General features: G+C 41.7%; 6 non-coding genes across 6 annotated transcripts; all 6 read left to right on the top strand.

Moving 5' to 3' along the window:
* The first annotated feature begins 10,283 nt into the window (after positions 1 to 10,283).
* On the top strand, positions 10,284 to 10,371 carry trnap-ugg (transfer RNA proline (anticodon UGG)). The gene is given in 2 exon segments: positions 10,284 to 10,319; positions 10,336 to 10,371. It is a non-coding gene; the product is annotated as a tRNA-Pro (tRNA).
* A 3,042-nt stretch (positions 10,372 to 13,413) lies between these two features.
* trnap-ugg (transfer RNA proline (anticodon UGG)) lies at positions 13,414 to 13,501 on the top strand. The gene is given in 2 exon segments: positions 13,414 to 13,449; positions 13,466 to 13,501. It is a non-coding gene; the product is annotated as a tRNA-Pro (tRNA).
* A 3,037-nt stretch (positions 13,502 to 16,538) lies between these two features.
* On the top strand, positions 16,539 to 16,626 carry trnap-ugg (transfer RNA proline (anticodon UGG)). The gene is given in 2 exon segments: positions 16,539 to 16,574; positions 16,591 to 16,626. It is a non-coding gene; the product is annotated as a tRNA-Pro (tRNA).
* A 3,042-nt stretch (positions 16,627 to 19,668) lies between these two features.
* Positions 19,669 to 19,756, top strand: trnap-ugg (transfer RNA proline (anticodon UGG)). Its single transcript is given in 2 exon segments — positions 19,669 to 19,704; positions 19,721 to 19,756. It is a non-coding gene; the product is annotated as a tRNA-Pro (tRNA).
* Positions 19,757 to 22,797: 3,041 nt separating this feature from the next.
* Positions 22,798 to 22,885, top strand: trnap-ugg (transfer RNA proline (anticodon UGG)). Its single transcript is given in 2 exon segments — positions 22,798 to 22,833; positions 22,850 to 22,885. It is a non-coding gene; the product is annotated as a tRNA-Pro (tRNA).
* Positions 22,886 to 25,927: 3,042 nt separating this feature from the next.
* Positions 25,928 to 26,015, top strand: trnap-ugg (transfer RNA proline (anticodon UGG)). The gene is given in 2 exon segments: positions 25,928 to 25,963; positions 25,980 to 26,015. It is a non-coding gene; the product is annotated as a tRNA-Pro (tRNA).
* Positions 26,016 to 27,550: the final 1,535 nt, after the last annotated feature.

The following is a 27,550-nucleotide window of genomic DNA, read 5'->3' as shown; positions in this document are numbered from 1 at the left end:
TAAAACGTATTTTCTCATTATCCGGATCATCCTGTACATTTAAAAAGGAGTGTGATTATCAGCTGTGATAACCGAATTGTTAAACTGTTGTGTTTCAAGATACATTGACTTTGCCTGTGTCCGTGTACATCCATATCGCAGCGCATCTGTTCATTACTCAAAATATGCTCATGTTTTCCGATATCCACTACTTGATGTAACCCTTGTCCCAAATTTGCTCTCAATATAAAAAACAAAAAATTATGCACAGACGGTAGCGGCCGCGTGGCCTAAAGGATAAGGTGTCTGATTTCGATTGTAACTGTGATCTTATCAGATGATTGCAGGTTAGAGTCCGGCAGTGGTCAGCTATCGCGCTTTGTGAAATTTTATATTCTTTGTTTTGATTCTGCCTCAAAACCAACCATCTCGGACAGTCACTCACCTGAAGTAAAGGAAGGCTGTGTGCTTTAAGAAGCTAATGGCACATTTTCATCACTGTCGATCTGGTTGCACGGGCAAAACAAGTGGTGAAGTAGATTTTCGTGCATATTATTTCTGTTTGAATGCAAAAAGTAGGGGATGGATGTCTGACTTTGCAGTCAATAGGAGACAAGGTGACTGACAGGTTGAAGCAATGGACTGCTGATCCAGTATGCCCCCAGCTTCGTCGTTATTGTGTTAAACATTTTCCCCTAGTTTTTTTATTCAATCACATTTATCCTCATTGCCAAATTCACCTTTTACTGAAAAGGAAGCAGCTCGTTGGTGAAGTAATGTCACAAAAAATAATCACTTCATCAAAGGGAAAACATTAGCAGGACGATGGAGAGGGGGACTCATGAAATCGGTCTCTGAGAGTCAGCACAGGCACGATGGGCCGAATAGCAAACTAACGTCAGAAACTGAGAGCTACGTTCCTCACTGTCGGCGGCTCGTTGGTCTAGGGGTATGATTATCGCTTTGGGATTATAATAATTGAAATGCGAGAGATCCCGGGTACAAATCCCGGACGAGCCCTGCCAACTTTTTGTCAATAAACGACTTCTCAGCCGGTCGACATGTGAGAAAATTGACATGTTTCAAATTAAAACGTGTGATTGCACTCCGTTGTTCACACAGCGTCCAAAAATCCTGGAGATTCCCAGGAGCAAAGTGAAACTCACCGAACTGAGTAAAGTCCATGTTTCTCAGATGTGCTCGGCTCTGCGTCTCATTGGACAACATAAACCCCGGTTTGATTCCGGCAAATACTTGATCAGTGTATCTTCCTTTCTGCACGCATGAGCTCACCTCCATAGGGATAAGCACACATTCAACGTCAATCTCAAATTCAACGTGAAACAGACTCTGCCCTGAATATGAGTGCGTCCTGTTTCTCTCGCGCTGAAAAGATGTGAGAAGCTGGCTTTGGATTTAGTCCCTTGGCTGCCGAATTTAAACCGTGCAGGAAATCAATCCGGGGTGGCCAAGCTGCCTGGTCAATTAAAAGGCGTTCAAACCCAACATTCCAGGCAGGTTATAGTGTTCTGGCCTCAACATTCGGTTCAACGTATCGGATCATAAGCTCCGCTCCCATTGTCTGCTAATGGTTCTGCTGTTCACACTAACACCTCCTCTGGTCCATCCTTTGTTACATTATTGCCCGCTTACCACTCACTTTGCCTTTTTGCATTGTGCCATTTATTATTCAATCACTCCTACGCTCCACTGTATCACAGGCATTCCCTTTTGTCCTTCCTCGCTGCCTATTTTTCCAGGCGTTATTTTCCAGGAAAAATCTGTAAACTTTTACATTTTTCTTAAAATATCGGAATGATCATCTGACTGAACGTGAGCCCGGGAAATTCATCCACAGAATGTTCACGGCCTGCTGAGTTTTACAGAATGCTTTGTTTTTGTTCATTGTGTTTCTGTATCCCTTTTAAGGTGATGTGCTGGTCTGCCCGGGGTCATTCTCTGTCTCTCCAAAATGGTGTGCTATCAGTATCGGATCATTATCTATCTGTTTAAAAGGAATGTGCTGTCTGTCCCGGATTTCAAATTTCAAATTTCAAAAACTGCCTTTGGAGAGTGCAGAATTTTTAGTTTGTTGGTGTGTTTGTGTAAGTGAGAGAGTGCGTGGAAACGTTCTGCGCGATCTTACTGTGCATTTCATGTCATGTGAGGAAAAATGCATTACATGCAACTTGAAGCCACACTGATTTGATTCAACACGCATTCAGGGACTGACTGACAGGAGAAGAGTCTGCTGTGGGATTTTGCTATTCCACATGTGAAAGAAGGCAAATTATATAAGTTAGAAACATAGCGATTTTAGCGAGAGCTTGCGGATGGGCTGTGTGACATGATGAGCTCCTTCCCCCTTATTTTCAAATACAAATCAAATCAAGACAAGACATGACTGACTGACTGACTTTGTTTATATAAATTTCTGTAACAATATTTATATATGCATATATTTACATACATTCCCTACTTTTTAACTTTCACAATAAATGTGCTTTTCTGTTCTGCCTGCATTGGCTCTATTACATTTGACCGCTTTCACAGCACACGCAGCTTCTGTCTGATCGTGCAGAAAAGCACTCGCGACTTTAAAAGATGGCCTTTGTTGCCCACATCTTCCCTCGTGGCTTGTCTTACACCATGGGCTTACTGTGTTTGGGAATTTACTGACTGCACACCCTGATTTCCAGTGCATTTCATGCAGTCGCACAGACTTCGTTCAATCAAAAATATATAGATTAAGAAACAATTATTTATTTATTTCAATCAAATCAAATTCAATTTTTTGCAATAAAATTGTAAATTTATTTATTTTCTTATTATAATAAATATATATATGTTTTAAATTGTCTTTTTGTCTGGGTTGATTTTATTTCCCTCCCTCTTTCCTGCTTGTCTATCACCTGTGGCTTCAACAACCGTCCCAGTCCCGCGTGCTCATGAGAACCGCGCTCATTCACGCACAACACAATTGCATTCAGGAATGATAGAAATTCCAATTTATTCTTCTGAAAGGGAACTGCTGTCCGTGAAGGGCAATTCTACAGCTGTATAAGAGGGATGTGCTTCCTGTCCAGGATCATTCGGTGTCTGTTTCAACGGGATGGTTGTCAGTTCCGGTTCATCAATTGCCCATTTAAAACGTATTTTCTCATTATCCGGATCATCCTGTACATTTAAAAAGGAGTGTGATTATCAGCTGTGATAACCGAATTGTTAAACTGTTGTGTTTCAAGATACATTGACTTTGCCTGTGTCCGTGTACATCCATATCGCAGCGCATCTGTTCATTACTCAAAATTTGCTCATGTTTTCCGATATCCACTCCTTGATGTAATCCTTGTCCCAAATTTGCTCTCAATATAAAAAACAACAAATTATGCACCGACGGTAGCGGCCGCGTGGCCTAAAGGATAAGGTGTCTGATTTCGATTGTAACTGTGATCTTATCAGATGATTGCAGGTTAGAGTCCGGCAGTGGTCAGCTATCGCGCTTTGTGAAATTTTATATTCTTTGTTTTGATTCTGCCTCAAAACCAACCATCTCGGACAGTCACTCACCTGAAGTAAAGGAAGGCTGTGTGCTTTAAGAAGCTAATGGCACATTTTCATCACTGTCGATCTGGTTGCACGGGCAAAACAAGTGGCGAAGTAGATTTTCGTGCATATTATTTCTGTTTGAATGCAAAAAGTAGGGGATGGATGTCTGACTTTGCAGTCAATAGGAGACAAGGTGACTGACAGGTTGAAGCAATGGACTGCTGATCCAGTATGCCCCCAGCTTCGTCGTTATTGTGTTAAACATTTTCCCCTAGTTTTTTTATTCAATCACATTTATCCTCATTGCCAAATTCACCTTTTACTGAAAAGGATGCAGCTCGTTGGTGAAGTAATGTCACAAAAAATAATCACTTCATCAAAGGGAAAACATTAGCAGGACGATGGAGAGGGGGACTCATGAAATCGGTCTCTGAGAGTCAGCAGAGGCACGATGGGCCGAATAGCAAACTAACGTCAGAAACTGAGAGCTACGTTCCTCACTGTCGGCGGCTCGTTGGTCTAGGGGTATGCTTCTCGCTTTGGGATTATAATAATTGAAATGCGAGAGATCCCGGGTTCAAATCCCGGACGAGCCCTGCCAACTTTTTGTCAATAAACGACTTCTCAGCCGGTCGACATGTGAGAAAACTGACATGTTTCAAATTAAAACGTGTGATTGCACTCCGTTGTTCACACAGTGTACAAAAATCCTGGAGATTCCCAGGAGCAAAGTGAAACTCACCGAACTGAGTAAAGTTCATGTTTCTCAGATGTGCTCGGCTCTGCGTCTCATTGGACAACATAAACCCCGTTTTGATTCCGGCAAATACTTGATCAGTGTATCTTCCTTTCTGCACGCATGAGCTCACCTCCATAGGGATAAGCATACATTCAACGTCAATCTCAAATTCAACGTGAAACAGACTCTGCCCTGAATATGAGTGCGTCCTGTTTCTCTCGCGCTGAAAAGATGTGAGAAGCTGGCTTTGGATTTAGTCCCTTGGCTGCCGAATTTAAACCGTGCAGGAAATCGATCCGGGGTGGCCAAGCTGCCTGGTCTAATTAAAAGGCGTTCAAACCCTACATTCCAGGCAGGTTATAGTGTTCTGGCCTCAACATTCGGTTCAACGTATCGGATCATAAGCACCGCTCCCATTGTCTGCTAATGGTTCTGCTGTTCACACGAACACCTCCTCTGCTCCATCCTTTGTTACTTTATTGCCCGCTTACCACTCACTTTGCCTTTTTGCATTGTGCCATTTATTATTCAATCACTCCTACGCTCCACTGTATCACAGGCATTCCCTTTTGTCCTTCCTCGCTGCCTATTTTTCCTGGCGCTATTTTCCAGGAAAAATCTGTAAACTTTACATTTTTCTTAAAATATCGGAATGATCATCTGACTGAACGTGAGCCCGGGAAATTCATCCACAGAATGTTCACGGCCTGCTGAGTTTTACAGAATGCTTTGTTTTTGTTTCATTGTGTTTCTGTATCCCTTTTAAGGTGATGTGCTGGTCTGCCCGGGGTCATTCTCTGTCTCTCCAAAATGGTGTGCTATCAGTATCGGATCATTATCTATCTGTTTGAAAGGAATGTGCTGTCTGTCTCGGATTTCAAATTTCAAATTTCAAAAACTGCCTTTGGAGAGTGCAGAATTTTTAGTTTGTTGGTGTGTTTGTGTAAGTGAGAGAGTGCGTGGAAACGTTCTGCGCGATCTTACTGTGCATTTCATGACATGTGAGGAAAAATGCATTACATGCAACTTGAAGCCACACTGATTTGATTCAAAACGCATTCAGGGACTGACTGACAGGAGAAGAGTCTGCTGTGGGATTTTGCTATTCCACATGTGAAAGAAGGCAAATTATATAAGTTAGAAACATAGCGATTTTAGCGAGAGCTTGCGGATGGGCTGTGTGACATGATGAGCTCATTCCCCCTTATTTTCAAATACAAATCAAATCAAGACAAGACAAGACATGACTGACTGACTGACTTTGTTTATATAAATTTCTGTATCAATATTTATATATGCATATATTTACATACATTCCCTACTTTTTAACTTTCACAATAAATGTGCTTTTCTGTTCTGCCTGCATTGACTCTATTACATTTGACCTCTTTCACAGCACAGGCAGCTTCTGTCTGATCCTGCAGAAAAGCACTCGCGACTTTAAAAGATGGCCTTTGTTTCCCACATCTTCCTTCGTGGCTTGTCTTACACCATGGGCTTACTGTGTTTTGGAATTTACTGACTGCACACCCTGATTTCCAGTGCATTTCATGCAGTCGCACAGACTTCGTTCAATCAAAAATATATAGATTAAGAAACAATTATTTATTTATTTCAATCAAATCAAATTCAATTTTTTGCAATAAAATTGTAAATTTATTTATTTTCTTATTATAATAAATATATATATGTTTTAAATTGTCTTTTTGTCTGGGTTGGTTTTATTTCCCTCCCTCTTTCCTGCTTGTCTATTAAATGTGGCTTCAACAACCGTCCCAGTCCCGCGTGCTCATGAGAACCGCGCTCATTCACGCACAACACAATTAAATTCAGGAATGATAGAAATTCCAATTTATTCTTCTGAAAGGGAACTGCTGTCCGTGAAGGGCAATTCTACAGCTGTGTAAGAGGGATGTGCTTCCTGTCCAGGATCATTCGGTGTCTGTTTCAACGGGATGGTTGTCAGTTCCGGTTCATCAATTGCCCCTTTAAAACGTATTTTCTCATTATCCGGATCATCCTGTACATTTAAAAAGGAGTGTGATTATCAGCTGTGATAACCGAATTGTTAAACTGTTGTGTTTCAAGATACATTGACTTTGCCTGTGTCCGTGTACATCCATATCGCAGCGCATCTGTTCATTACTCAAAATTTGCTCATGTTTTCCGATATCCACTCCTTGATGTAATCCTTGTCCCAAATTTGCTCTCAATATAAAAAACAACAAATTATGCACCGACGGTAGCGGCCGCGTGGCCTAAAGGATAAGGTGTCTGATTTCGATTGTAACTGTGATCTTATCAGATGATTGCAGGTTCGAGTCCGGCAGTGGTCAGCTATCGCGCTTTGTGAAATTTTATATTCTTTGTTTTGATTCTGCCTCAAAACCAACCATCTCGGACAGTCACTCACCTGAAGTAAAGGAAGGCTGTGTGCTTTAAGAAGCTAATGGCACATTTTCATCACTGTCGATCTGGTTGCACGGGCAAAACAAGTGGTGAAGTAGATTTTCGTGCATATTATTTCTGTTTGAATGCAAAAAGTAGGGGATGGATGTCTGACTTTGCAGTCAATAGGAGACAAGGTGACTGACAGGTTGAAGCAATGGACTGCTGATCCAGCATGCCCCCAGCTTCGTCGTTATTGTGTTAAACATTTTCCCCTAGTTTTTTTATTCAATCACATTTATCCTCATTGCCAAATTCACCTTTTACTGAAAAGGATGCAGCTCGTTGATGAAGTAATGTCACAAAAAATAATCACTTCATCAAAGGGAAAACATTAGCAGAACGATGGAGAGGGGGACTCATGAAATCGGTCTCTGAGAGTCAGCACAGGCACGATGGGCCGAATAGCAAACTAACATCAGAAACTGAGAGCTACGCTCCTCACTGTCGGCGGCTCGTTGGTCTAGGGATATGATTCTCGCTTTGGGATTATAATAATTGAAATGCGAGAGATCCCGGACGAGCCCTGCCAACCTTTTGTCAAAAAACGACTTCTCAGCCGGTCGACATGTGAGAAAACTGACATGTTTCAAATTAAAACGTGTGATTGCACTCCGTTGTTCACACAGTGTACAAAAATCCTGGAGATTCCCAGGAGCAAAGTGAAACTCACCGAACTGAGTAAAGTTCATGTTTCTCAGATGTGCTCGGCTCTGCGTCTCATTGGACAACATAAACCCCGTTTTGATTCCGGCAAATACTTGATCAGTGTATCTTCCTTTCTGCACGCATGAGCTCACCTCCATAGGGATAAGCATACATTCAACGTCAATCTCAAATTCAACGTGAAACAGACTCTGCCCTGAATATGAGTGCGTCCTGTTTCTCTCGCGCTGAAAAGATGTGAGAAGCTGGCTTTGGATTTAGTCCCTTGGCTGCCGAATTTAAACCGTGCAGGAAATCGATCCGGGGTGGCCAAGCTGCCTGGTCTAATTAAAAGGCGTTCAAACCCTAGATTCCAGGCAGGTTATAGTGTTCTGGCCTCAACATTCGGTTCAACGTATCGGATCATAAGCACCGCTCCCATTGTCTGCTAATGGTTCTGCTGTTCACACGAACACCTCCTCTGCTCCATCCTTTGTTACTTTATTGCCCGCTTACCACTCACTTTGCCTTTTTGCATTGTGCCATTTATTATTCAATCACTCCTACGCTCCACTGTATCACAGGCATTCCCTTTTGTCCTTCCTCGCTGCCTATTTTTCCTGGCGCTATTTTCCAGGAAAAATCTGTAAACTTTACATTTTTCTTAAAATATCGGAATGATCATCTGACTGAACGTGAGCCCGGGAAATTCATCCACAGAATGTTCACGGCCTGCTGAGTTTTACAGAATGCTTTGTTTTTGTTCATTGTGTTTCTGTATCCCTTTTAAGGTGATGTGCTGGTCTGCCCGGGGTCATTCTCTGTCTCTCCAAAATGGTGTGCTATCAGTATCGGATCATTATCTATCTGTTTAAAAGGAATGTGCTGTCTGTCTCGGATTTCAAATTTCAAATTTCAAAAACTGCCTTTGGAGAGTGCAGAATTTTTAGTTTGTTGGTGTGTTTGTGTAAGTGAGAGAGTGCGTGGAAACGTTCTGCGCGATCTTACTGTGCATTTCATGACATGTGAGGAAAAATGCATTACATGCAACTTGAAGCCACACTGATTTGATTCAACACTCATTCAGGTACTGACTGACAGGAGAAGAGTCTGCTGTGGGATTTTGCTATTCCACATGTGAAAGAAGGCAAATTATATAAGTTAGAAACATAGCGATTTTAGCGAGAGCTTGCGGATGGGCTGTGTGACATGATGAGCTCATTCCCCCTTATTTTCAAATACAAATCAAATCAAGACAAGACAAGACATGACTGACTGACTGACTTTGTTTATATAAATTTCTGTATCAATATTTATATATGCATATATTTACATACATTCCCTACTTTTTAACTTTCACAATAAATGTGCTTTTCTGTTCTGCCTGCATTGACTCTATTACATTTGACCTCTTTCACAGCACAGGCAGCTTCTGTCTGATCCTGCAGAAAAGCACTCGCGACTTTAAAAGATGGCCTTTGTTTCCCACATCTTCCTTCGTGGCTTGTCTTACACCATGGGCTTACTGTGTTTTGGAATTTACTGATGCACACCCTGATTTCCAGTGCATTTCATGCAGTCGCACAGACTTCGTTCAATCAAAAATATATAGATTAAGAAACAATTATTTATTTATTTCAATCAAATCAAATTCAATTTTTTGCAATAAAATTGTAAATTTAGTTATTTTCTTATTATAATAAATATATATATGTTTTAAATTGTCTTTTTGTCTGGGTTGGTTTTATTTCCCTCCCTCTTTCCTGCTTGTCTATTAAATGTGGCTTCAACAACCGTCCCAGTCCCGCGTGCTCATGAGAACCGCGCTCATTCACGCACAACACAATTAAATTCAGGAATGATAGAAATTCCAATTTATTCTTCTGAAAGGGAACTGCTGTCCGTGAAGGGCAATTCTACAGCTGTGTAAGAGGGATGTGCTTCCTGTCCAGGATCATTCGGTGTCTGTTTCAACGGGATGGTTGTCAGTTCCGGTTCATCAATTGCCCCTTTAAAACGTATTTTCTCATTATCCGGATCATCCTGTACATTTAAAAAGGAGTGTGATTATCAGCTGTGATAACCGAATTGTTAAACTGATGTGTTTCAAGATACATTGACTTTGCCTGTGTCCGCGTACATCCATAACGCAGCGCATCTGTTCATTACTCAAAATTTGCTCATGTTTTCCGATATCCACTCCTTGATGTAATCCTTGTCCCAAATTTGCTCTCAATATAAAAAACAACAAATTATGCACCGACGGTAGCGGCCGCGTGGCCTAAAGGATAAGGTGTCTGATTTCGATTGTAACTGTGATCTTATCAGATGATTGCAGGTTCGAGTCCGGCAGTGGTCAGCTATCGCGCTTTGTGAAATTTTATATTCTTTGTTTTGATTCTGCCTCAAAACCAACCATCTCGGACAGTCACTCACCTGAAGTAAAGGAAGGCTGTGTGCTTTAAGAAGCTAATGGCACATTTTCATCACTGTCGATCTGGTTGCACGGGCAAAACAAGTGGTGAAGTTGATTTTCGTGCATATTATTTCTGTTTGAATGCAAAAAGTAGGGGATGGATGTCTGACTTTGCAGTCAATAGGAGACAAGGTGACTGACAGGTTGAAGCAATGGACTGCTGATCCAGTATGCCCCCAGCTTCGTCGTTATTGTGTTAAACATTTTCCCCTAGTTTTTTTATTCAATCACATTTATCCTCATTGCCAAATTCACCTTTTACTGAAAAGGATGCAGCTCGTTGGTGAAGTAATGTCACAAAAAATAATCACTTCATCAAAGGGAAAACATGAGCAGGACGATGGAGAGGGGGACTCATGAAATCGGTCTCTGAGAGTCAGCACAGGCACGATGGGCCGAATAGCAAACTAACGTCAGAAACTGAGAGCTACGCTCCTCACTGTCGGCGGCTCGTTGGTCTAGGGGTATGATTCTCGCTTTGGGATTATAATAATTGAAATGCGAGAGGTCACGGGTTCAAATCCCGGACGAGCCCTGCCAACCTTTTGTCAAAAAACGACTTCTCAGCCGGTCGACATGTGAGAAAACTGACTTGTTTCAAATTAAAACGTGTGATTGCACTCCGTTGTTCACACAGCGTCCAAAAATCCTGGAGATTCCCAGGAGCAAAGTGAAACTCACCGAACTGAGTAAAGTTCATGTTTCTCAGATGTGCTCGGCTCTGCGTCTCATTGGACAACATAAACCCCGTTTTGATTCCGGCAAATACTTGATCAGTGTATCTTCCTTTCTGCACGCATGAGCTCACCTCCATAGGGATAAGCATACATTCAACGTCAATCTCAAATTCAACGTGAAACAGACTCTGCCCTGAATATGAGTGCGTCCTGTTTCTCTCGCGCTGAAAAGATGTGAGAAGCTGGCTTTGGATTTAGTCCCTTGGCTGCCGAATTTAAACCGTGCAGGAAATCGATCCGGGGTTGCCAAGCTGCCTGGTCTAATTAAAAGGCGTTCAAACCCTAGATTCCAGGCAGGTTATAGTGTTCTGGCCTCAACATTCGGTTCAACGTATCGGATCATAAGCACCGCTCCCATTGTCTGCTAATGGTTCTGCTGTTCACACGAACACCTCCTCTGGTCCATCCTTTGTTACTTTATTGCCCGCTTACCACTCACTTTGCCTTTTTGCATTGTGCCATTTATTATTCAATCACTCCTACGCTCCACTGTATCACAGGCATTCCCTTTTGTCCTTCCTCGCTGCCTATTTTTCCTGGCGCTATTTTCCAGGAAAAATCTGTAAACTTTACATTTTTCTTAAAATATCGGAATGATCATCTGACTGAACGTGAGCCCGGGAAATTCATCCACAGAATGTTCACGGCCTGCTGAGTTTTACAGAATGCTTTGTTTTTGTTCATTGTGTTTCTGTATCCCTTTTAAGGTGATGTGCTGGTCTGCCCGGGGTCATTCTCTGTCTCTCCAAAATGGTGTGCTATCAGTATCGGATCATTATCTATCTGTTTAAAAGGAATGTGCTGTCTGTCCCGAATTTCAAATTTCAAATTTCAAAAACTGCCTTTGGAGAGTGCAGAATTTTTAGTTTGTTGGTGTGTTTGTGTAAGTGAGAGAGTGCGTGGAAACGTTCTGCGCGATCTTACTGTGCATTTCATGTCATGTGAGGAAAAATGCATTACATGCAACTTGAAGCCACTCTGATTTGATTCAACACGCATTCAGGGACTGACTGACAGGAGAAGAGTCTGCTGTGGGATTTTGCTATTCCACATGTGAAAGAAGGCAAATTATATAAGTTAGAAACATAGCGATTTTAGCGAGAGCTTGCGGTTGGGCTGTGTGACATGATGAGCTCATTCCCCCTTATTTTCAAATACAAATCAAATCAAGACAAGACAAGACATGACTGACTGACTGACTTTGTTTATATAAATTTCTGTATCAATATTTATATATGCATATATTTACATACATTCCCTACTTTTTAACTTTCACAATAAATGTGCTTTTCTGTTCTGCCTGCATTGGCTCTATTACATTTGACCTCTTTCACAGCACACGCAGCTTCTGTCTGATCGTGCATAAAAGCACTCGCGACTTTAAAAGATGGCCTTTGTTTCCCACATCTTCCTTCGTGGCTTGTCTTACACCATGGGCTTACTGTGTTTGGGAATTTACTGACTGCACACGCTGATTTCCAGTGTATTTCATGCAGTCGCACAGACTTCGTTCAATCAAAAATATATAGATTAAGAAACAATTATTTATTTATTTCAATCAAATCAAATTCAATTTTTTGCAATAAAATTGTAAATTTATTTATTTTCTTATTATGATAAATATATATATGTTTTAAATTGTCTTTTTGTCTGGGTTGGTTTTATTTCCCTCCCTCTTTCCTGCTTGTCCATCACCTGTGGCTTCAACAACCGTCCCAGTCCCGCGTGCTCATGAGAACCGCGCTCATTCACGCACAACACAATTGCATTCAGGAATGATAGAAATTCCAATTTATTCTTCTGAAAGGGAACTGCTGTCCGTGAAGGGCAATTCTACAGCTGTGTAAGAGGGATGTGCTTCCTGTCCAGGATCATTCGGTGTCTGTTTCAACGGGATGGTTGTCAGTTCCGGTTCATCAATTGCCCCTTTAAAACGTATTTTCTCATTATCCGGATCATCCTGTACATTTAAAAAGGAGTGTGATTATCAGCTGTGATAACCGAATTGTTAAACTGTTGTGTTTCAAGATACATTGACTTTGCCTGTGTCCGTGTACATCCATATCGCAGCGCATCTGTTCATTACTCAAAATATGCTCATGTTTTCCGATATCCACTCCTTGATGTAACCCTTGTCCCAAATTTGCTCTCAATATAAAAAACAACAAATTATGCACCGACGGTAGCGGCCGCGTGGCCTAAAGGATAAGGTGTCTGATTTCGATTGTAACTGTGATCTTATCAGATGATTGCAGGTTCGAGTCCGGCAGTGGTCAGCTATCGCGCTTTGTGAAATTTTATATTCTTTGTTTTGATTCTGCCTCAAAACCAACCATCTCGGACAGTCACTCACCTGAAGTAAAGGAAGGCTGTGTGCTTTAAGAAGCTAATGGCACATTTTCATCACTGTCGATCTGGTTGCACGGGCAAAACAAGTGGTGAAGTAGATTTTCGTGCATATTATTTCTGTTTGAATGCAAAAAGTAGGGGATGGATGTCTGACTTTGCAGTCAATAGGAGACAAGGTGACTGACAGGTTGAAGCAATGGACTGCTGATCCAGTATGCCCCCAGCTTCGTCGTTATTGTGTTAAACATTTTCCCCTAGTTTTTTTATTCAATCACATTTATCCTCATTGCCAAATTCACCTTTTACTGAAAAGGATGCAGCTCGTTGGTGAAGTAATGTCACAAAAAATAATCACTTAATCAAAGGGAAAACATTAGCAGGACGATGGAGAGGGGGACTCATGAAATCGGTCTCTGAGAGTCAGCACAGGCACGATGGGCCGAATAGCAAACTAAAGTCAGAAACTGAGAGCTACGTTCCTCACTGTCGGCGGCTCGTTGGTCTAGGGGTATGATTCTCGCTTTGGGATTATAATAATTGAAATGCGAGAGGTCACGGGTTCAAATCCCGGACGAGCCCTGCCAACCTTTTGTCAAAAAACGACTTCTCAGCCGGTCGACATGTGAGAAAACTGACTTGTTTCAAATTAAAACGTGTGATTGCACTCCGTTGTTCACACAGCGTCCAAAAATCCTGGAGATTCCCAGGAGCAAAGTGAAACTCACCGAACTGAGTAAAGTTCATGTTTCTCAGATGTGCTCGGCTCTGCGTCTCATTGGACAACATAAACCCCGTTTTGATTCCGGCAAATACTTGATCAGTGTATCTTCCTTTCTGCACGCATGAGCTCACCTCCATAGGGATAAGCATACATTCAACGTCAATCTCAAATTCAACGTGAAACAGACTCTGCCCTGAATATGAGTGCGTCCTGTTTCTCTCGCGCTGAAAAGATGTGAGAAGCTGGCTTTGGATTTAGTCCCTTGGCTGCCGAATTTAAACCGTGCAGGAAATCGATCCGGGGTGGCCAAGCTGCCTTGTCTAATTAAAAGGCGTTCAAACCCTACATTCCAGGCAGGTTATAGTGTTCTGGCCTCAACATTTGGTTCAACGTATCGGATCATAAGCAGCGCTCCTATTGTCTGCTAATGGTTCTGCTGTTCACACTAACACCTCCTCTGGTCCATCCTTTGTTACTTTATTGCCCGCTTACCACTCACTTTGCCTTTTTGCATTGTGCCATTTATTATTCAATCACTCCTACGCTCCACTGTATCACAGGCATTCCCTTTTGTCCTTCCTCGCTGCCTATTTTTCCAGGCGCTATTTTCCAGGAAAAATCTGTAAAATTTACATTTTTCTTAAAATATCGGAATGATCATCTGACTGAACGTGAGCCCGGGAAATTCATCCACAGAATGTTCACGGCCTGCTGAGTTTTACAGAATGCTTTGTTTTTGTTCATTGTGTTTCTGTATCCCTTTTAAGGTGATGTGCTGGTCTGCCCGGAGTCATTCTCTGTCTCTCCAAAATGGTGTGCTATCAGTATCGGATCATTATCTATCTGTTTAAAAGGAATGTGCTGTCTGTCTCGGATTTCAAATTTCAAATTTCAAAATCTGCCTTTGGAGAGTGCAGAATTTGTAGTTTGTTGGTGTGTTTGTGTAAGTGAGAGAGTGCGTGGAAACGTTCTGCGCGATCTTACTGTGCATTTCATGTCATGGGAGGAAAAATGCATTACATGCAACTTGAAGCCACACTGATTTGATTCAACACGCATTCAGGGACTGACTGACAGGAGAAGAGTCTGCTGTGGGATTTTGCTATTCCACATGTGAAAGAAGGCACATTATATAAGTTAGAAACATAGCGATTTTAGCGAGAGCTTGCGGATGGGCTGTGTGACATGATGAGCTCCTTCCCCCTTATTTTCAAATACAAATCAAATCAAGACAAGACATGACTGACTGACTGACTTTGTTTATATAAATTTCTGTAACAATATTTATATATGCATATATTTACATACATTCCCTACTTTTTAACTTTCACAATAAATGTGCTTTTCTGTTCTGCCTGCATTGGCTCTATTACATTTGACCGCTTTCACAGCACACGCAGCTTCTGTCTGATCGTGCAGAAAAGCACTCGCGACTTTAAAAGATGGCCTTTGTTGCCCACATCTTCCCTCGTGGCTTGTCTTACACCATGGGCTTACTGTGTTTGGGAATTTACTGACTGCACACCCTGATTTCCAATGCATTTCATGCAGTCGTACAGACTTCGTTCAATCAAAAATATATAGATTAAGAAACAATTATTTATTTATTTCAATCAAATCAAATTCAATTTTTTGCAATAAAATTGTAAATTTATTTATTTTCTTATTATAATAAATATATATATGTTTTAAATTGTCTTTTTGTCTGGGTTGGTTTTATTTCCCTCCCTCTTTCCTGCTTGTCTATTAAATGTGGCTTCAACAACCGTCCCAGTCCCGCGTGCTCATGAGAACCGCGCTCATTCACGCACAACACAATTGCATTCAGGAATGATAGAAATTCCAATTTATTCTTCTGAAAGGGAACTGCTGTCCGTGAAGGGCAATTCTACAGCTGTGTAAGAGGGATGTGCTTCCTGTCCAGGATCATTCGGTGTCTGTTTCAACGGGATGGTTGTCAGTTCCGGTTCATCAATTGCCCCTTTAAAACGTATTTTCTCATTATCCGGATCATCCTGTACATTTAAAAAGGAGTGTGATTATCAGCTGTGATAACCGAATTGTTAAACTGTTGTGTTTCAAGATACATTGACTTTGCCTGTGTCCGTGTACATCCATATCGCAGCGCATCTGTTCATTACTCAAAATTTGCTCATGTTTTCCGATATCCACTCCTTGATGTAATCCTTGTCCCAAATTTGCTCTCAATATAAAAAACAACAAATTATGCACCGACGGTAGCGGCCGCGTGGCCTAAAGGATAAGGTGTCTGATTTCGATTGTAACTGTGATCTTATCAGATGATTGCAGGTTCGAGTCCGGCAGTGGTCAGCTATCGCGCTTTGTGAAATTTTATATTCTTTGTTTTGATTCTGCCTCAAAACCAACCATCTCGGACAGTCACTCACCTGAAGTAAAGGAAGGCTGTGTGCTTTAAGAAGCTAATGGCACATTTTCATCACTGTCGATCTGGTTGCACGGGCAAAACAAGTGGTGAAGTAGATTTTCGTGCATATTATTTCTGTTTGAATGCAAAAAGTAGGGGATGGATGTCTGACTTTGCAGTCAATAGGAGACAAGGTGACTGACAGGTTGAAGCAATGGACTGCTGATCCAGCATGCCCCCAGCTTCGTCGTTATTGTGTTAAACATTTTCCCCTAGTTTTTTTATTCAATCACATTTATCCTCATTGCCAAATTCACCTTTTACTGAAAAGGATGCAGCTCGTTGATGAAGTAATGTCACAAAAAATAATCACTTCATCAAAGGGAAAACATTAGCAGAACGATGGAGAGGGGGACTCATGAAATCGGTCTCTGAGAGTCAGCACAGGCACGATGGGCCGAATAGCAAACTAACATCAGAAACTGAGAGCTACGCTCCTCACTGTCGGCGGCTCGTTGGTCTAGGGGTATGATTCTCGCTTTGGGATTATAATAATTGAAATGCGAGAGGTCCCGGGTTCAAATCCCGGACGAGCCCTGCCAACCTTTTGTCAAAAAACGACTTCTCAGCCGGTCGACATGTGAGAAAACTGACATGTTTCAAATTAAAACGTGTGATTGCACTCCGTTGTTCACACAGTGTACAAAAATCCTGGAGATTCCCAGGAGCAAAGTGAAACTCACCGAACTGAGTAAAGTTCATGTTTCTCAGATGTGCTCGGCTCTGCGTCTCATTGGACAACATAAACCCCGTTTTGATTCCGGCAAATACTTGATCAGTGTATCTTCCTTTCTGCACGCATGAGCTCACCTCCATAGGGATAAGCATACATTCAACGTCAATCTCAAATTCAACGTGAAACAGACTCTGCCCTGAATATGAGTGCGTCCTGTTTCTCTCGCGCTGAAAAGATGTGAGAAGCTGGCTTTGGATTTAGTCCCTTGGCTGCCGAATTTAAACCGTGCAGGAAATCGATCCGGGGTGGCCAAGCTGCCTGGTCTAATTAAAAGGCGTTCAAACCCTACATTCCAGGCAGGTTATAGTGTTCTGGCCTCAACATTCGGTTCAACGTATCGGATCATAAGCACCGCTCCCATTGTCTGCTAATGGTTCTGCTGTTCACACGAACACCTCCTCTGCTCCATCCTTTGTTACTTTATTGCCCGCTTACCACTCACTTTGCCTTTTTGCATTGTGCCATTTATTATTCAATCACTCCTACGCTCCACTGTATCACAGGCATTCCCTTTTGTCCTTCCTCGCTGCCTATTTTTCCTGGCGCTATTTTCCAGGAAAAATCTGTAAACTTTACATTTTTCTTAAAATATCGGAATGATCATCTGACTGAACGTGAGCCCGGGAAATTCATCCACAGAATGTTCACGGCCTGCTGAGTTTTACAGAATGCTTTGTTTTTGTTCATTGTGTTTCTGTATCCCTTTTAAGGTGATGTGCTGGTCTGCCCGGGGTCATTCTCTGTCTCTCCAAAATGGTGTGCTATCAGTATCGGATCATTATCTATCTGTTTAAAAGGAATGTGCTGTCTGTCTCGGATTTCAAATTTCAAATTTCAAAAACTGCCTTTGGAGAGTGCAGAATTTTTAGTTTGTTGGTGTGTTTGTGTAAGTGAGAGAGTGCGTGGAAACGTTCTGCGCGATCTTACTGTGCATTTCATGACATGTGAGGAAAAATGCATTACATGCAACTTGAAGCCACACTGATTTGATTCAACACTCATTCAGGTACTGACTGACAGGAGAAGAGTCTGCTGTGGGATTTTGCTATTCCACATGTGAAAGAAGGCAAATTATATAAGTTAGAAACATAGCGATTTTAGCGAGAGCTTGCGGATGGGCTGTGTGACATGATGAGCTCATTCCCCCTTATTTTCAAATACAAATCAAATCAAGACAAGACAAGACATGACTGACTGACTGACTTTGTTTATATAAATTTCTGTATCAATATTTATATATGCATATATTTACATACATTCCCTACTTTTTAACTTTCACAATAAATGTGCTTTTCTGTTCTGCCTGCATTGACTCTATTACATTTGACCTCTTTCACAGCACAGGCAGCTTCTGTCTGATCCTGCAGAAAAGCACTCGCGACTTTAAAAGATGGCCTTTGTTTCCCACATCTTCCTTCGTGGCTTGTCTTACACCATGGGCTTACTGTGTTTTGGAATTTACTGACTGCACACCCTGATTTCCAGTGCATTTCATGCAGTCGCACAGACTTCGTTCAATCAAAAATATATAGATTAAGAAACAATTATTTATTTATTTCAATCAAATCAAATTCAATTTTTTGCAATAAAATTGTAAATTTAGTTATTTTCTTATTATAATAAATATATATATGTTTTAAATTGTCTTTTTGTCTGGGTTGGTTTTATTTCCCTCCCTCTTTCCTGCTTGTCTATTAAATGTGGCTTCAACAACCGTCCCAGTCCCGCGTGCTCATGAGAACCGCGCTCATTCACGCACAACACAATTAAATTCAGGAATGATAGAAATTCCAATTTATTCTTCTGAAAGGGAACTGCTGTCCGTGAAGGGCAATTCTACAGCTGTGTAAGAGGGATGTGCTTCCTGTCCAGGATCATTCGGTGTCTGTTTCAACGGGATGGTTGTCAGTTCCGGTTCATCAATTGCCCCTTTAAAACGTATTTTCTCATTATCCGGATCATCCTGTACATTTAAAAAGGAGTGTGATTATCAGCTGTGATAACCGAATTGTTAAACTGATGTGTTTCAAGAAACATTGACTTTGCCTGTGTCCGCGTACATCCATAACGCAGCGCATCTGTTCATTACTCAAAATTTGCTCATGTTTTCCGATATCCACTCCTTGATGTAACCCTTGTCCCAAATTTGCTCTCAATATAAAAAACAACAAATTATGCACCGACGGTAGCGGCCGCGTGGCCTTAAAGATAAGGTGTCTGATTTCGATTGTAACTGTGATCTTATCAGATGATTGCAGGTTAGAGTCCGGCAGTGGTCAGCTATCGCGCTTTGTGAAATTTTATATTCTTTGTTTTGATTCTGCCTCAAAACCAACCATCTCGGACAGTCACTCACCTGAAGTAAAGGAAGGCTGTGTGCTTTAAGAAGCTAATGGCACATTTTCATCACTGTCGATCTGGTTGCACGGGCAAAACAAGTGGTGAAGTAGATTTTCGTGCATATTATTTCTGTTTGAATGCAAAAAGTAGGGGATGGATGTCTGACTTTGCAGTCAATAGGAGACAAGGTGACTGACAGGTTGAAGCAATGGACTGCTGATCCAGTATGCCCCCACCTTCGTCGTTATTGTGTTAAACATTTTCCCCTAGTTTTTTTATTCAATCACATTTATCCTCATTGCCAAATTCACCTTTTACTGAAAAGGATGCAGCTCGTTGATGAAGTAATGTCACAAAAAATAATCACTTCATCAAAGGGAAAACATCAGCAGAACGATGGAGAGGGGGACTCATGAAATCGGTCTCTGAGAGTCAGCACAGGCACGATGGGCCGAATAGCAAACTAACGTCAGAAACTGAGAGCTACGCTCCTCACTGTCGGCGGCTCGTTGGTCTAGGGGTATGATTCTCGCTTTGGGATTATAATAATTGAAATGCGAGAGGTCCCGGGTTCAAATCCCGGACGAGCCCTGCCAACCTTTTGTCAAAAAACGACTTCTCAGCCGGACGACATGTGAGAAAACTGACATGTTTCAAATTAAAACGTGTGATTGCACTCCGTTGTTCACACAGCGTACAAAAATCCTGGAGATTCCCAGGAGCACAGTGAAACTCACCGAACTGAGTAAAGTTCATGTTTCTCAGATGTGCTCGGCTCTGCGTCTCATTGGACAACATAAACCCTGGTTTGATTCCGGCAAATACTTGATCAGTGTATCTTCCTTTCTGCACGCATGAGCTCACCTCCATAGGGATAAGCATACATTCAACGTCAATCTCAAATTCAACGTGAAACAGACTCTGCCCTGAATATGAGTGCGTCCTGTTTCTCTCGCGCTGAAAAGATGTGAGAAGCTGGCTTTGGATTTAGTCCCTTGGCTGCCGAATTTGAACCGTGCAGGAAATCAATCCGGGGTGGCCAAGCTGCCTGGTCTAATTAAAAGGCGTTCAAACCCTACATTCCAGGCAGGTTATAGTGTTCTGGCCTCAACATTCGGTTCAACGTATCGGATCATAAGCACCGCTCCCATTGTCTGCTAATGGTTCTGCTGTTCACACTAACACCTCCTCTGGTCCATCCTTTGTTACTTTATTGCCCGCTTACCACTCACTTTGCCTTTTTGCATTGTGCCATTTATTATTCAATCACTCCTACGCTCCACTGTATCACAGGCATTCCCTTTGGTCCTTCCTCGCTGCCTATTTTTCCAGGCGCTATTTTCCAGGAAAAATCTGTCAACTTTACATTTTTCTTAAAATATCGGAATGATCATCTGACTGAACGTGAGCCCGGGAAATTCATCCACAGAATGTTCACGGCCTGCTGAGTTTTACAGAATGCTTTGTTTTTGTTCATTGTGTTTCTGTATCCCTTTTAAGGTGATGTGCTGGTCTGCCCGGGGTCATTCTCTGTCTCTCCAAAATGGTGTGCTATCAGTATCGGATCATTATCTATCTGTTTAAAAGGAATGTGCTGTCTGTCCCGGATTTCAAATTTCAAATTTCAAAACTGCCTTTGGAGAGTGCAGAATTTTTAGTTTGTTGGTGTGTTTGTGTAAGTGAGAGAGTGCGTGGAAACGTTCTGCGCGATCTTACTGTGCATTTCATGTCATGTGAGGAAAAATGCATTACATGCAACTTGAAGCCACACTGATTTGATTCAACACGCATTCAGGGACTGACTGACAGGAGAAGAGTCTGCTGTGGGATTTTGCTATTCCACATGTGAAAGAAGGCAAATTATATAAGTTAGAAACATAGCGATTTTAGCGAGAGCTTGCGGATGGGCTGTGTGACATGATGAGCTCCTTCCCCCTTATTTTCAAATACAAATCAAATCAAGACAAGACAAGACATGACTGACTGACTGACTTTGTTTATATAAATTTCTTTATCAATATTTATATATGCATATATTTACATACATTCCCTACTTTTTAACTTTCACAATAAATGTGCTTTTCTGTTCTGCCTGCATTGACTCTATTACATTTGACCTCTTTCACAGCACACGCAGCTTCTGTCTGATCCTGCAGAAAAGCACTCGCGACTTTAAAAGATGGCCTTTGTTGCCCACATCTTCCCTCGTGGCTTGTCTTACACCATGGGCTTACTGTGTTTGGGAATTTACTGACTGCACACCCTGATTTCCAGTGCATTTCATGCAGTCGCACAGACTTCGTTCAATCAAAAATATATATACTAAGAAACAATTATTTATTTATTTCAATCAAATCAAATTCAATTTTTTCCAATAAAATTGTAAATTTATTTATTTTCTTATTATAATAAATATATATATGTTTTAAATTGTCTTTTTGTCTGGGTTGGTTTTATTTCCCTCCCTCTTTCCTGCTTGTCTATTAAATGTGGCTTCAACAACCGTCCCAGTCCCGCGTGCTCATGAGAACCGCGCTCTTTCACGCACAACACAATTGCATTCAGGAATGATAGAAATTCCAATTTATTCTTCTGAAAGGGAACTGCTGTCCGTGAAGGGCAATTCTACAGCTGTGTAAGAGGGATGTGCTTCCTGTCCAGGATCATTCGGTGTCTGTTTCAACGGGATGGTTGTCAGTTCCGGTTCATCAATTGCCCCTTTAAAACGTATTTTCTCATTATCCGGATCATCCTGTACATTTAAAAAGGAGTGTGATTATCAGCTGTGATAACCGAATTGTTAAACTGTTGTGTTTCAAGATACATTGACTTTGCCTGTGTCCGTGTACATCCATATCGCAGCGCATCTGTTCATTACTCAAAATATGCTCATGTTTTCCGATATCCACTCCTTGATGTAACCCTTGTCCCAAATTTGCTCTCAATATAAAAAACAACAAATTATGCACCGACGGTAGCGGCCGCGTGGCCTTAAAGATAAGGTGTCTGATTTCGATTGTAACTGTGATCTTATCAGATGATTGCAGGTTAGAGTCCGGCAGTGGTCAGCTATCGCGCTTTGTGAAATTTTATATTCTTTGTTTTGATTCTGCCTCAAAACCAACCATCTCGGACAGTCACTCACCTGAAGTAAAGGAAGGCTGTGTGCTTTAAGAAGCTAATGGCACATTTTCATCACTGTCGATCTGGTTGCACGGGCAAAACAAGTGGTGAAGTAGATTTTCGTGCATATTATTTCTGTTTGAATGCAAAAAGTAGGGGATGGATGTCTGACTTTGCAGTCAATAGGAGACAAGGTGACTGACAGGTTGAAGCAATGGACTGCTGATCCAGTATGCCCCCACCTTCGTCGTTATTGTGTTAAACATTTTCCCCTAGTTTTTTTATTCAATCACATTTATCCTCATTGCCAAATTCACCTTTTACTGAAAAGGATGCAGCTCGTTGATGAAGTAATGTCACAAAAAATAATCACTTCATCAAAGGGAAAACATCAGCAGAACGATGGAGAGGGGGACTCATGAAATCGGTCTCTGAGAGTCAGCACAGGCACGATGGGCCGAATAGCAAACTAACGTCAGAAACTGAGAGCTACGCTCCTCACTGTCGGCGGCTCGTTGGTCTAGGGGTATGATTCTCGCTTTGGGATTATAATAATTGAAATGCGAGAGGTCCCGGGTTCAAATCCCGGACGAGCCCTGCCAACCTTTTGTCAAAAAACGACTTCTCAGCCGGACGACATGTGAGAAAACTGACATGTTTCAAATTAAAACGTGTGATTGCACTCCGTTGTTCACACAGCGTACAAAAATCCTGGAGATTCCCAGGAGCACAGTGAAACTCACCGAACTGAGTAAAGTTCATGTTTCTCAGATGTGCTCGGCTCTGCGTCTCATTGGACAACATAAACCCTGGTTTGATTCCGGCAAATACTTGATCAGTGTATCTTCCTTTCTGCACGCATGAGCTCACCTCCATAGGGATAAGCATACATTCAACGTCAATCTCAAATTCAACGTGAAACAGACTCTGCCCTGAATATGAGTGCGTCCTGTTTCTCTCGCGCTGAAAAGATGTGAGAAGCTGGCTTTGGATTTAGTCCCTTGGCTGCCGAATTTGAACCGTGCAGGAAATCAATCCGGGGTGGCCAAGCTGCCTGGTCTAATTAAAAGGCGTTCAAACCCTACATTCCAGGCAGGTTATAGTGTTCTGGCCTCAACATTCGGTTCAACGTATCGGATCATAAGCACCGCTCCCATTGTCTGCTAATGGTTCTGCTGTTCACACTAACACCTCCTCTGGTCCATCCTTTGTTACTTTATTGCCCGCTTACCACTCACTTTGCCTTTTTGCATTGTGCCATTTATTATTCAATCACTCCTACGCTCCACTGTATCACAGGCATTCCCTTTGGTCCTTCCTCGCTGCCTATTTTTCCAGGCGCTATTTTCCAGGAAAAATCTGTCAACTTTACATTTTTCTTAAAATATCGGAATGATCATCTGACTGAACGTGAGCCCGGGAAATTCATCCACAGAATGTTCACGGCCTGCTGAGTTTTACAGAATGCTTTGTTTTTGTTCATTGTGTTTCTGTATCCCTTTTAAGGTGATGTGCTGGTCTGCCCGGGGTCATTCTCTGTCTCTCCAAAATGGTGTGCTATCAGTATCGGATCATTATCTATCTGTTTAAAAGGAATGTGCTGTCTGACCCGGATTTCAAATTTCAAATTTCAAAAACTGCCTTTGGAGAGTGCAGAATTTTTAGTTTGTTGGTGTGTTTGTGTAAGTGAGAGAGTGCGTGGAAACGTTCTGCGCGATCTTACTGTGCATTTCATGTCATGTGAGGAAAAATGCATTACATGCAACTTGAAGCCACACTGATTTGATTCAACACGCATTCAGGGACTGACTGACAGGAGAAGAGTCTGCTGTGGGATTTTGCTATTCCACATGTGAAAGAAGGTAAATTATATAAGTTAGAAACATAGCGATTTTAGCGAGAGCTTGCGGATGGGCTGTGTGACATGATGAGCTCCTTCCCCCTTATTTTCAAATACAAATCAAATCAAGACAAGACAAGACATGACTGACTGACTGACTTTGTTTATATAAATTTCTGTATCAATATTTATATATGCATATATTTACATACATTCCCTACTTTTTAACTTTCACAATAAATGTGCTTTTCTGTTCTGCCTGCATTGGCTCTATTACATTTGACCTCTTTCACAGCACACGCAGCTTCTGTCTGATCCTGCAGAAAAGCACTCGCGACTTTAAAAGATGGCCTTTGTTGCCCACATCTTCCCTCGTGGCTTGTCTTACACCATGGGCTTACTGTGTTTGGGAATTTACTGACTGCACACCCTGATTTCCAGTGCATTTCATGCAGTCGCACAGACTTCGTTCAATCAAAAATATATAGATTAAGAAACAATTATTTATTTATTTCAATCAAATCAAATTCAATTTTTTGCAATAAAATTGTAAATTTATTTATTTTCTTATTATGATAAATATATATATGTTTTAAATTGTCTTTTTGTCTGGGTTGGTTTTATTTCCCTCCCTCTTTCCTGCTTGTCTATCACCTGTGGCTTCAACAACCGTCACAGTCCCGCGTGCTCATGAGAACCGCGCTCATTCACGCACAACACAATTGCATTCAGGAATGATAGAAATTCCAATTTATTCTTCTGAAAGGGAACTGCTGTCCGTGAAGGGCAATTCTACAGCTGTGTAAGAGGGATGTGCTTCCTGTCCAGGATCATTCGGTGTCTGTTTCAACGGGATGGTTGTCAGTTCCGGTTCATCAATTGCCCCTTTAAAACGTATTTTCTCATTATCCGGATCATCCTGTACATTTAAAAAGGAGTGTGATTATCAGCTGTGATAACCGAATTGTTAAACTGTTGTGTTTCAAGATACATTGACTTTGCCTGTGTCCGTGTACATCCATATCGCAGCGCATCTGTTCATTACTCAAAATATGCTCATGTTTTCCGATAGCCACTCCTTGATGTAACCCTTGTCCCATATTTGCTCTCAATATAAAAAACTACAAATTATGCACCGACGGTAGCGACCGCGTGGCCTAAAGGATAAGGTGTCTGATTTCGATTGTAACTGTGATCTTATCAGATGATTGCAGGTTCGAGTCCGGCAGTGGTCAGCTTTCGCGCTTTGCGAAATTTTATATTCTTTGTTTTGATTCTGCCTCAAAACCAACCATCTCGGACAGTCACTCACCTGAAGTAAAGGAAGGCTGTGTGCTTTAAGAAGCTAATGGCACATTTTCATCACTGTCGATCTGGTTGCACGGGCAAAACAAGTCGTGAAGTAGATTTTCGTGCATATTATTTCTGTTTGAATGCAAAAAGTAGGGGATGGATGTCTGACTTTGCAGTCAATAGGAGACAAGGTGACTGACAGGTTGAAGCAATGGACTGCTGATCCAGTATGCCCCCAGCTTCGTCGTTATTGTGTTAAACATTTTCCCCTAGTTTTTTTATTCAATCACATTTATCCTCATTGCCAAATTCACCTTTTACTGAAAAGGATGCAGCTCGTTGATGAAGTAATGTCACAAAAAATAATCACTTCATCAAAGGGAAAACATTAGCAGAACGATGGAGAGGGGGACTCATGAAATCGGTCTCTGAGAGTCAGCACAGGCACGATGGGCCGAATAGCAAACTAACGTCAGAAACTGAGAGCTACGCTCCTCACTGTCGGCGGCTCGTTGGTCTAGGGGTATGATTCTCGCTTTGGGATTATAATAATTGAAATGCGAGAGGTCCCGGGTTCAAATCCCGGACGAGCCCTGCCAACCTTTTGTCAAAAAACGACTTCTCAGCCGGTCGACATGTGAGAAAACTGACATGTTTCAAATTAAAACGTGTGATTGCACTCCGTTGTTCACACAGCGTACAAAAATCCTGGAGATTCCCAGGAGCAAAGTGAAACTCACCGAACTGAATAAAGTTCATGTTTCTCAGATGTGCTCGGCTCTGCGTTTCATTGGACAACATAAACCCCGTTTTGATTCCGGCAAATACTTGATCAGTGTATCTTCCTTTCTGCACGCATGAGCTCACCTCCATAGGGATAAGCATACATTTAACGTCAATCTCAAATTCAACGTGAAACAGACTCTGCCCTGAATATGAGTGCGTCCTGTTTCTCTCGCGCTGAAAAGATGTGAGAAGCTGGCTTTGGATTTAGTCCCTTGGCTGCCGAATTTAAACCGTGCAGGAAATCAATTCGGGGTGGCCAAGCTGCCTGGTCTAATTAAAAGGCGTTCAAACCCTACATTCCAGGCAGGTTATAGTGTTCTGGCCTCAACTTTCGGTTCAACGTATCGGATCATAAGCACCGGTCCCATTGTCTGCTAATGGTTCTGCTGTTCACACTAACACCTCCTCTGGTCCATCCTTTGTTACTTTATTGCCCGCTTACCACTCACTTTGCCTTTTTGCATTGTGCCATTTATTATTCAATCACTCCTACGCTCCACTGTATCACAGGCATTCCCTTTTGTCCTTCCTCGCTGCCTATTTTTCCAGGCGCTATTTTCCAGGAAAAATCTGTAAACTTTACATTTTTCTTAACATATCGGAATGATCATCTTACTGAACGTGAGCCCGGGAAATTCATCCACAGAATGTTCACGGCCTGCTGAGTTTTACAGAATGCTTTGTTTTTGTTCATTGTGTTTCTGTATCCCTTTTAAGGTGATGTGCTGGTCTGCCCGGGGTCATTCTCTGTCTCTCCAAAATGGTGTGCTATCAGTATCGGATCATTATCTATCTGTTTAAAAGGAATGTGCTGTCTGTCCCGGATTTCAAATTTCAAATTTCAAAAACTGCCTTTGGAGAGTGCAGAATTGTTAGTTTGTTGGTGTGTTTGTGTAAGTGAGAGAGTGCGTGGAAACGTTCTGCGCGATCTTACTGTGCATTTCATGTCATGTGAGGAAAAATGCATTACATGCAACTTGAAGCCACACTGATTTGATTCAACACGCATTCAGGGACTGACTGACAGGACAAGAATCTGCTGTGGGATTTTGCTATTCCACATGTGAAAGAAGGCAAATTATATAAGTTAGAAACATAGCGATTTTAGCGAGAGCTTGCGGATGGGCTGTGTGACATGATGAGCTCCTTCCCCCTTATTTTCAAATACAAATCAAATCAAGACAAGACAAGACATGACTGACTGACTGACTTTGTTTATGTAAATTTCTGTATCAATATTTATATATGCATATATTTACATACATTCACTACTTTTTAACTTTCACAATAAATGTGCTTTTCTGTTCTGCCTGCATTGGCTCTATTACATTTGACCTCTTTCA

Source organism: Pristiophorus japonicus, unplaced genomic scaffold, assembly GCF_044704955.1.
Source record: "Pristiophorus japonicus isolate sPriJap1 unplaced genomic scaffold, sPriJap1.hap1 HAP1_SCAFFOLD_312, whole genome shotgun sequence".
In the NCBI taxonomy this organism is placed as follows: Eukaryota; Metazoa; Chordata; class Chondrichthyes; family Pristiophoridae; genus Pristiophorus; species Pristiophorus japonicus.
Note: the sequence above shows the minus strand (reverse complement) of the source record. Positions and strands in the feature narration are given on the sequence as shown.